The sequence below is a fragment of the Engraulis encrasicolus genome, chromosome 12, assembly GCF_034702125.1.
Source record: "Engraulis encrasicolus isolate BLACKSEA-1 chromosome 12, IST_EnEncr_1.0, whole genome shotgun sequence".
NCBI lineage: Eukaryota > Metazoa > Chordata > Actinopteri > Clupeiformes > Engraulidae > Engraulis > Engraulis encrasicolus.
Window position 1 is genome coordinate 43,158,978 of NC_085868.1, and position 12,102 is coordinate 43,171,079.

Genomic DNA, 12,102 nt, shown 5'->3' on the forward strand with positions numbered 1-12,102 from the left:
AAATTGATATTGTGACGCGTACGCGCGCGCACACACACACACACACACACACACACACACACACACACACACACACACACACACACACACACACACACACACACACACACACACACACACACACACACACACACACACACACACACACACACACACACACACACACACACACACACACACACACACACAGAGTTCATTAACATTACTCCAAGTCCTCTCTTCCTCTGTCACATTACCACACTGAAACATCCTGCACATTGACTTGGTCCCAGAGGAAAGCAAGTACCAGTAGAACCATAATAAGATGCATGTGTATGAAGTTCCTCTTGTTGACAACACCATGTTTTTCATCTCACACAGTAACCCCGATTTCAGTTTTAATGAAATTCTACAATGCTTTGAACACATGCCTATTGCATAACTTTGATTTGAATCAGGGAGAAATATGTGGAGAGAGAGAGAGAGAGAGAGAGAGAGAGAGAGAGAGAGAGAGAGAGAGAGAGAGAGAGAGAAGAGAGAGAGAGAGAGAGAGGAGAGAGAGAGAGAGAGAGAGAGAGAGAGAGAGAGAGAGAGAGAGAGAGAGAGAGAGAGAGAGAGAGAGAGAGAGAGAGGAGGAGAGAGAGAGAGAGAGAGAGAGAGAGAGAGAGAGAGAGAGAGAGAGAGAGAGAGAGAGAGAGAGAGGGGTAGGGAGGAGGGTCATAATGTCATAATTGGTCCACGTGGTTGCTACTCTGGAACACACTGGAGGCTAATTGAATGGCTCTGCGACTTGAAGGTCACGACCTAGTTCTGATGTGCCCGATAAAAATATCTCAGTCAATTTTAAATGTAGCAGCATGGGTGAAATGACTCTTTAAGGAACTGTGTCAGGACCAGATGAGATGAAGGATGGGCTGGTCTGGGTCTGTGGCAATGCCTTAGAAAGGTGCAGACCAATTCTGTTATGAAGCCCAGAGGTTGTATGCAGGTCAATAAACGTAACATATGAATCTCATAAATTGCATGCATGTGTGTTTAAATGTTAATAGTAATACTTTTAGTATAATAAAATCATTATAAGACTACAGTGTAGTTAATAGTACTATAACCAATTTTGTGTGTTTTTGTACTTGTAGGCATTTTGAGTTAATGACGAGAAGAATATCAAGGGATATGATAAACTGGCCAGTAATAGGTAGATCGGAAAGTATGGGGAAAAATACATGTATATAAGCAGGGGTCCCCAAACTTTTTTCTCTGGGGGCCACATTATCGTTCCTGACTGTGATCAGGGGCCGGATCAATCATGTGGGCTTTAATACTAGGCCACTGCCTGTTATAGCCATCATTTCTAGCACAAAATAGTTCATCATTACAAGTGATTTGCAAAAGAAGTGAGCACTTTACATGTTTTTCTATTTGAAATACCACAGGTATTCCTTTTAATTTCTGATAACCATGTAAAAATAGCAAGGAAAAGTTAGTAGAAAAAATTGGTGATTTACAGATTATGAGTGATACAATAGAAATTGTAGGCCTGTTTATATTACAGTGAGATGAGAAACTATCAAGACAAGATAGGATTGCTTCTTTGGGCCAGTTCAAATGGTGAAGAGCAGAGAGATGGCGGGCCGCATCCGGCCCCCGGGCCTTAGTTTGGGGACCCCTGTATATAAGGAACAAGGAAAATCCCACACAGAAAGAAATAGCGTTCTGTCAAAGTTCATACAGTGAGATTGAGGGTTACTGTCATCCACTCATCGTTGGCTATGTAGTGCTGTAATGGTGACTGGGCTATCTGAATGTGCCGTCTGAGCCTTGGGCAATTGCAGGTAGGCCTAGATGCTGAGATGGCATCAATATCGGCTGCACTGGTGCAACTGTCATTCCTCTCCTCCTGCCTCTCTTGCAGTTTCACTCCTGCTTCTGGTTTGCTCCAGAGCCATACAGATAACAGAGTCAGTCGATCTCCGCTGTGCCCTAGGGCCGACTTCCTCATTAGCAAAATTAGCTGTTTTAGCTTCTCAGTACTGCTCAGCGTTGCGAATGTTAGTTCCTAGCAGTGGGCGTAGCACATAGCAAATGCAATGCAGGGAATATGACAAGACTTGCTGTTCATAGTAATAACTTCAGATAAACATCACAGATGGTAAACTGTTGTGATTATCACCACCGAGACAGTTGCTGGTTTACATATTTGTGGTGATTACCCCGCAGTATAGTTCGTTAGTCCTTATTTTTGGCTATTAATGTGGTGGTTCTATGTTGAGTCTATGGGAAGACAGCTGCTTTAGCAACACCCTTATCTCGCTGAAAGGTGGAGCTGCCATTTAATTCCTGGTCCTCCAATCGCGTAACTCTCCCCTCTGTATGGCTCTGGTTTGCTCTATATCTCTCTGTCTTCTTTTTCTCTTTCTGTCTAGTGAGCTGTGCTTTTGATGGGGCGAGTGAGAAGTAGTAATGACAGCCGTTGGGAATTTGATTAGCCCCTGGTATGTTGATCTCGAATGGGTCTGTAAGAACCCAAAACGTAATAACTGCCCATAACGTAATAACTGCCCATAACGTAATAATTTGGGCGTAATAAAACCCATAACGTAATAACTTGCCCATAACGTAATAAAAATTCCTTACCCATAACGTAATAACGTTCTGCCCATAACGTAATAAGTTATTACGTTATGGGCAGGTTATTACATTATGGGCCTTACTAAAAAAAAGCGTTGATAATGTAATAACGATGCCCATAACGTAATAACTGCCAGTAATGTAATCATTTGGGCCCATTTGAAACATAAAAAAGCCAATAGCGTCAAATAGCAACAATGGTAAATGTGTAGCCAAGTGTTTTAAGTTAACATTAGCTAAGGTTGGTTGACAGGTATTGCTAACCATGCTAATAATACTAAATTGCTAACTATCTTAAATTTTATTCAGTAAATAAAATGTAACTAGAAGCACTCAGAGAGCGCAGACTTCCGCCAAGGATGCTGCTTGATACATTTGACCATGTTACACCCTAAATCTTTGTGCCTTGTTTTAGTGCTGTTCTCGCAATTCAATTTCTGGTCACTAGGGGGCGTCTAGATAGTGAAGAATCTTTTGAAAAGTCCTGGTTCCGGTTCGTGATCCGGATCACCACCAGAATTTAATCACTTGTTCCTTGGGTCATTACTAATAGCTCCACAAAGTTTCGTCCAAATCACTTGATTCGTTTTTGAGCTATCCTCCTGGTTCCGGTTCGTGATCCGGATCACCCCCAGAATTTAATCACTTCTTCCTTGGGTCATTATCAACAAACCCACAAAGTTTTGTCCAAAAATGTTTAGTTTTTGAGTTATGCTGCTGACAAACAGACAGAAAAACAGACAGACAAACCAACGCGACCGAAAACATTACCTCCTTGGTGGAGGTAATTAGCTAATGTTGTTTTTATGCCCTGATGGAACAGACATCTAGGGGCTGTGACAATGTAGTTTAATGATGATATTAAACTACCAATTATGGTAATATTGCTTATTATGTTATGTTGATGTGATATAACTAAATATATATTTATATCCCCGAAACGCGGAGCGTCGGGGATGTAATGGTTTTGCGTGCGCCTCCGCCGCGTCCGCCGCCGCCGCCGCCGCCGCCGCGTAAGGTCTTTCGTGTTAACGCGATAACTTTTGAACGGATGTTTGGATTTGTCCCAGATTTTTTGGGTGAATGCTCTAGGGCAGGTTCATGAACTGATTCGAGTTTGGAGGTCAACACTTTCAAGATGGCTGAATTCAAGATGGCCGAATTTTTGTTTGGTCCATAACTTCTGACCGGGTGGATGGATTTGTCCCAGATTTGGTGTGTGAATGCTCTAGGGTAGGTTCATGAACTGCTTCGAGTTGGGAGGTCAACACTTTCAAGATGGCTGAATTCAAGATGGCCGAATTTTTGTTTGGTCCATAACTTCTGACCGGGTGGATGGATTTGTCCCAGATTTTGTGTGTGAATGCTCTAGGTTAGGTTCATGAACTGATTCGAGTTTGGAGGTCAACACTTTCAAGATGGCTGAATTCAAGATGGCCGAATTATTGTTTGGCCCAGATTTTGTGTGTGAATGCTCTAGGGTAGGTTCATGAACTGATTCGAGTTTGGACGACAACACTTTCAAAATGGCGGAATTTTCATTTGGCCCATAACTTCTGACTGGGTGGATTGATTTGCCCGGTAACACCTTATTTTAATGGTTCACCATTTCAGTGAATCTACCATATTAGGTACAGTGTAATAACCAATGTAACAATATTTAATACCATGTAATACTAGTGTAATACCAGTGTAACAATATGCAATATCAGGTACCGTGTAATAACGAGTGTAACAGTATGCAATACCATGTAATATAGTGTAATACCAGTGTAACAATATGCAATACCATGTAATACCACTTACGCACAAACACATGATGTAAGTAAAAAAATTACATTGTATTAAATATTGTTACACTGGTTATTACACTGTACCTAATGTGGTATATCCACTGAACCATTAAAACAGTATTACCATTTGCCCCATTTTTTGCTTCATTTTCACAATAGTCGTTTGGTTTTAAGCCTATGCACGTCATGTCACGTCTGTATGTATCATATACGTTTACGAAATGGTGGACGGGAGTGGTAGGAATGATGGGGGACTGGAAGCGTCGCGTTTCGGGGATATACCTTAAGCAGTCGAAGGCGACTGCACAGGCAGTCTAGTTTTATACTGTTTTCTAAACTGAAGCAGGTTAGCTGATATGATTACTATACAAACTATCTTAAAATGCTAATTATGGTACAAAATGAAATGATTAACTACGACTCTAGTCTTACTCAACAAAAGTAGGTTAACAAAGATACTAATAAGGTTAATTATTTTAAGATGTTTTATTGGACTGTCTGTTAGGCTATTTCAGTTTTCAATGCTATATGCAGTAACTCAGAGTAGATGGTTTATGCTAAATATGCTAGCACTCAGCACACACAGCATTTTTAGCATTTTCTTTGGGAATGCAGTCTCGTTATAACTTAGGAAATTCCATGCTGCCTTGTCCAATCGTTCCAATGTGAAAGACCTCATGGAAACACTATACTTGTGTGCAGTTTGTACCATTGTACCAAATTAAATGAACTTCTGACAACATCTGAACATCAAATATTATCTTATTGTGATGCATTGTAAAATACATTGTACAATTTCTTAGATTTTTTATTTTATTTTATTATTTATTTGAAATAGGTCTATATGTATATCCCCGAAACGCGGATCGTCGGGGATGTAATGGTTTTGCGTGCACCGCCGCCGCGTCCGCCGCGTCCGTGTCCGCGTCCGCCGCCGCCACTGCCGCCGCGTAAGGTCTTTCGTGTTAACGCGATAACTTTTGAACGGATGTTTGGATTTGTCCCAGATTTTTTGGGTGAATGCTCTAGGGCAGGTTCATGAACTGATTCGAGTTTGGAGGTCAACACTTTCAAGATGGCTGAATTCAAGATGGCCGGATTTTTGTTTGGCCCCTAACTTCTGACTGGGTGGATGGATTTCTCCCAGATTTGGTGTGTTAATGCTCTAGGGTGGGTTCATGAACTTATTCGAGTTTGGAGGCCAACACTTTCAAGATGGCTGAATTGAAGATGGCCGAATGTTTGTTTGGCTCATAACTTCTGACCAGTCGGATGGATTTCTCCCAGATTTGGTGTGTTAATGCTCTAGGGTAGGTTCATGAACTGATTTGAGTTTGGAGGTCAACAGTTTCAAAATGGCAGAATTTTTATTTGGCCCATAACTTCTGACTGGGTGGATTGATTTGCCCGGTACTACCTTATTTTAACAGTTCACCATATCAGTGAATCTACCATATTATTTAGGTACAGTGTAACAATATTTAATACCATGTAATACTAGTGTAATACCAGTGTAACAATATGCAATATCAGGTACAGTGTAGTAACCAATGTACAATATTTAATACCATGTAATACTAGTGTAATACCAGTGTAACAATATACAATACCATGTAATACCACTTACACTAAAATACATGCTGTAGTACAAAATTGGTACATGCTGTTACACTGGTATTGCATGGTATTAAATATTGTTACAATGGTTATTACACTGTACCTAATGTGGTATATTCACTGTAATAGTGAACCATTAAAACAGTGTTACCATTTGCCCCATTTTTTGCTTCATTTTCACAATAGTCATTTGGTTTTAAGCCTATGCACGTCATTGATCTATGTATAGATATTAAATATATTTCTTTAATATTTTGTATTTATCATATACGTTTATGAAAAGGTGGACGGGAGTGGTAGGAATGATGGGGGACTGGAAGCGTTGCGTTTCGGGGATATACCTTAAGCAGTCGAAGGCGACTGCACAGGCAGTCTAGTTTACATTTGAGATTGAAGTGGATTAAGAGAATAGATTCATTAGAATAGAGGGGGCTGTTTTCCAGCAGGGGCCATTTTACTATTTTGCTTGAAAATAAAAATAGAACACACTGAAAATAGTCCTCACAGGAAGCACAAGAGTCCTTATAGGAAGCACAAGTCTCTTTCCTTTTTTTTGTGGGTATATCAAACAGTTCGGTCCGGTTTGACGTATTCAGACCTAAAGGTCTTGGCCTTAGCTGAAGCTGCCTCCTTGTCTGATGGTGACTCTGCCTATGTCTCTGATGTTGATCCTGCCCCTGTCCCTGATGGTGACCCTGTCTCTGTCCCTGATGGTAACCCTGCCTCTGCCCCTGATGGTGACCCTGCCTCTGTTCCTGATGGTGACCCTGACTGTACTCCGGATGTTGATCCTGCCTCTGTTCCTGATGGTGACCCTGCCTCTGTCCCTGATGGTGACCCTGTCTCTGTCTCTGATGTTGATGATGCCTCTACCCCTGGTGCTGAAAAACCCATGTGTCATGGAGCTCCCTATTAACCTTCAGAGGTTTTACAGAAAAGTATTGGTTTTGTCCTTGAACAAGATATGACCATGCTTGGGGCATTTAAAGTGATGGTTCGGAGTAGTTTTCTGCCATGGTGCTGAAGCTGCCTCCTTGTCTGATGGTGACTCAGTCTATGTCCCTGATGTTGATCCTGCCCCTGATGGCAAAGCTTTAGCAGGACAGAATCTATTCAGCTTGAGTTGATAATAATAAACTCCAGCACTATTTCCAAACTTCCAAATGCTTAGTTTGGTGAATAGAGACCATATTTGTACTACTGTAGAAGTTTGGTGTCATGACATGTTAATTTTCTGAGGTAGGTTTGGAGATGTATGTGAATGCCCAATAGCACTTAAGCCAAGCTATTCGGAATAGTCATACAGTCTCGGTAACTCTGCTAATGTTCGCCCAAGCCAGAAAACACTTTGGGTGGACTACTGGATGGATGTCACGGTTCAAATGGCATTAGGGTGAATCTACTCTGAACCATCGCTTTAGTGTCACACCTGATCCGTCAGCTGTGCACCATGTTTAATCAAAAAAAAAATATGAGATGCTCTTGTGGAGAGCCTACTTGAAGGCGACTGTGGAGGTGACATATCAATAAGCATCATGAAGCTGTACAAGGCTGCTGGACGCAGCAGCCTTCTCAGCACACGACTGAAAGGCTTATTATGCGAGAACAGCCAATGGATGAAAGCGTGGATACTTTTTAGTCATGTAGGCTACGAAATTTACAAGATCAAGGACATTTACTGGAAAAAGTAACGTCAGTATTACAGTATGTGGATGTTATTCTACCTTATGTTTATTTTGAGTATGCATATTTTGTTTGTTTACATTTTTTACATTTAAAAGTTTGAGTCAGACCAAAACAAGATCACAGCACACACCAACACTTCAGCCATGATATTTATGGAAAGCAATGCCAATTCTATGTTGAACTCATTTTACCTAATGTTTATGTTGAGGATGCTACAGTATGTGTGTGTGTTTTACATTTCAATATGATGAAAAGTATTCTGGTAAAATAGAATTTTATACAGAATAGCAGTCTGTCATTTTAATTAACATTATTTTTTGTATAACAAACAAAAGACATTTAATTTCACTATTTGTGTAGTTCATGTATGAAATTTGCAGTTCAAATGTTTGCATTAAAGGAATTGAAATTTGTAATACTGTAGGCTATGTATTTGTCATTATTATAATAGCTAAAAACTTCGTAGTTAGACAATTGGATTGAACACATAGGAAATGCAGAGGATAAGGATAGATTGCATTCTCACAGAAAATGCTGGAAGCGGGCTTGCCTTTTGGGGCAGAGATGAAACAAAGTACTATTGAGAAAACAAAACTAAAAGAAATGTTGGGAAAAAAAATCCATCCACCCAGTCAGAAGTTATGGGCCAAACAATTCATTCAAATCATGTGTATGTTGTGTGTATGTGGCAGCTATGTATGTCCAAGACAAATTTCCTTCGGGACTATTAAAAAGAATCTTGAATCTTGAATCTTGAATTCAGCCATCTTGGATTCAGCCATCGTGAAAGTGTTGTAGCTCTGCGTTTTGGGGATATACTAAATGACATACACAGTATTTTAAGTTGGCTAAGGAACACTGCATATGATATAATTTTGAAAATCAACATGGGTCCGAGTGGGATTCGAACCCACAACCTCCATATCTGTAATCCAGGACCTTTGCCATTCATACTAAATGACATACATGGTATTTGAAGTTGGCTAAGGAACACTGCATATATAATTTTGAAAATCAACATGGGTTCGAGTGGGATTCGAACTCCCAACCTCCATATCTCTAATCCAGCACCTTTGTCATTGATACTAAATGACATACATGGTATTTTTTTTAAATTGGATAAGGAACACTGCATATGATATAATTTTGAAAATCAACATGAGTCCGAGTGGGATTCAAGCTCCCAACCTCCATATTGCAGGACTATTACCATTGGGCCAAGCAGCTGCCTATGAAAAGCATTACAGCAAGACAATATTACATTGCATTGAAGAGCTGAACAATAGACTTCTAGAACTACAGAGCAGTTGCTCGTTAAGAATAGAAAGTTGAGAGAAAGTGACAGCTGAGATGGAACCCTATATTGGCTGCACCTGTTCTGATTGACTGAATGGCAGTTAGTATGGTGCTCTAAGGCAGAGGGCAGAATCAGAAACAGTTTTTTTGTCTTTAGCTTGATGTTGCTAAAAAAAACTAAAAGGAATTGGCACGTGTCCTGCTTACAGATCGGAGTCATACGTTTGATCTCTCTAACAGTCTCTGAATGAAGTTTATAGGTTAAACGGTTCAGTCACAAATAGACCTCTTGTGGGACATGCGCTGACCTCTTGAAAAAGGCACTTCAAGCCTCAATGGGAAAACCAATGTAAAAGCCCTGTCGTTTTTACACACCTGCCATTTAAAAAGTAATGGGAGTTGGGAGATAAAACTTTGACAATTTGGAGACATCCCATAGAGCTCGCTAACAATGCGTCAACTAAACTTCTAGGTGAAAGTGTTGATGTTTTATGAACGAAAAAGCCTCCTACACTCTGATCTTTAGAGTGGCGGAACCTTGGTTCATGAAGGTTCTACCATTGTTTTCAATGGGGACCCAAACTTGCAGAAAATCGCCAAAAAAAAAGCGAAACGGAAAAGCGACAAGAGACACGGACACGCTATAGCAGAACAAATGATCTCCAAGCCGAGCCGGTCGTTTTAGTGTTTGAACGGTGTCTCTATCTGGAAAGGCCTAGGAGGAGATCCATTTTCTATTTTTACCGCCCTGCACAAGAGAATAAAGCAAGCAAGCAAGCATAAACTTTACTTAGAGATTATTAGAATCTGGCCTTGCTCTGCAAGCCCGCTGAAATATCCAGTCACTGTTATTTGCTGCAACAATAGAGGTCAGACGAAATATGAACAGTACAATAGTAAAGTGCATTGCAAATACTGAAGTCATCTGTGCGTTACTGGCAGTTATTACGTTATGGGCATCGTTATTACATTATCAAAGCTTTTTTTTAGTGTAAGGCCCATAACGTGATAACATGCCCATAACGTAATAACTTATTACGTTATGGGCAGAACGTTATTACGTTATGGGTAAGGAATTTTTATTACGTTATGGGCAAGTTATTACGTTATGGGTTTTATTACGCCCAAATTATTACGTTATGGGCAGTTATTACGTTATGGGCAGTTATTACGTTTTGGGTTCTTACAGGGTCTTTCTCTCCCTCTCTTTCTCGCTCTCTCTCTATCTCAAGGGAGCCGAGTGATTCGAGTGGGCTATTCGTACATTAGGGCCGTGGGATTTCGGTGAGTTCGAACTATTTGTTCAGGGAGATACTGATGCAGGCTTATCTCCAACAGGAGGTGTATGGAGGAGTGATCACAATGACACTGATGCAAAGGCAAACTAAATAGACTGGCAATGAGATACTGAGTCATACAGACAAGACATTGTGATTTGAAAATTTTGGAAAAACTATTGCAAAACTCTCAGTACTTCTCAGAGAAAACAATTCCCTGCAAAACAACAGTAAAAGCAAGTGAAAGCCCAAGACACAAAGTCATATCGTTTGACTTTTTAAATTCCTTTTTCTTATTTCTGAAGGCATATTTAGGTCAACGAAAAGTAGCACATTCAGCAAGCTTATCCTCCAGCCCTGGTTCCTGTTCAATAAGTTGTCAGTAAGATGGATGTAATTTTCCAAATTAGTGAAGTCCTTTTGGAACTTGTGGTGGACAGTAATTGGTTTTGTACAGTGTTGCCAGATTGGGTGGTTTCCCACCCAATTGGGCTGCTCAGGATGACTGTCTGCAGGTAAAAATGGCATTTAGCAGGAAATAAACGCCCAATTTTGTGCCATAGAAATCAATAGAATTGGGAGGAATTTAGTGCTTCCAGGCGGGTTTGGGGCATTTCTTCGGGCTGGAAATGCTCATCTGGCAACCCTGGTTGTGTACCCCTGATGAAATAAACAGAAGCATATTGCTATGAAAGTGGCACACACACAGATGCTGTCTGTTGATTGAGGCGATACTGCAGAATCTGATAGAAATTAGTCCAGAGGCAAAACAATCGTTGCCTTGCTTTGAGGCAGACTGGCATGCTAGACACAGTTTATAATGCACCTGTTATATTACCTTTTTAATACCTACCTCCTGCGCCATGTGATACTTTTTCGAATGATAGCAGCCAGGTAGAGAGGGTTTGGCAATTATGTGACATCACATCGGCCTTTACCAGACTTTAAAGAACTGTATTACCTGAAAATCGGAGAAGTTTCCAAACAAGCAATCCACGTTATGAGTGGCATAGCCTGTGGGACCGAAATCCTATCTTGTCAGTTGATTTGTGGTAGCCAGAGGCAACTTCATGTTTGCTTAAATAACCCCCTGACAACCCATTAATCAATATTTTGGCTGTTGTCACCCTCGAAATTTTTGATTTGTAAAAAATTACAACAAAAACTAGCTGGCCGAGTGACGTCACTTCAATGCAAAGTCAATGGGGCAGAATGCAGCTAGCGTGTAAACCTGGTGTACTCTTCACATAAACAATGAAATGATAACAGTATTCCTGAAAATAGACTACAGATTATATAATATAATTATAGGCCTACTTACAGCAGATGTTGAGCCCTGCAAGCGACTGTCAGCTCTTGACCTTTTTAGCTGGTAGAGGTCCAAGCCCCCCACAGTCCCTTCAGTTGCCTGAGGACTCAGCACTGCCAGCACCTTTTCCTCCTCAGGAGAGAGAGAGTAAAGAGGCAGACTGATGCTGCTACCAGTCTGGGCACTCTCGCTCCTGAGAGCGGTAGCCTTCTTCTTGACCGTGGTGCAATAGTCCCTCTCAGGGCCGGATTAAGGTGGCCGGGACCCCTAGGCTATAGGTTGCTGTGCCCCCCCTCCAGAAGGCACATTTCACAACAAAGTATATAGATGGTGTCATAATCACAAGATAGTATTTAAGGACAACATGTCTACCAACTGTACTGAAGACAACAGATAGGCCCTACATTTTTTCAATTTTGCATCTTGTTACAGTTCTGCAATTTTTCACTTTTGGCCTGGCAAGTCCCTGGCAAGTGGGGGCCCCTAGGCTGCAGTCATATCTAGCCTGTGCGTTAGT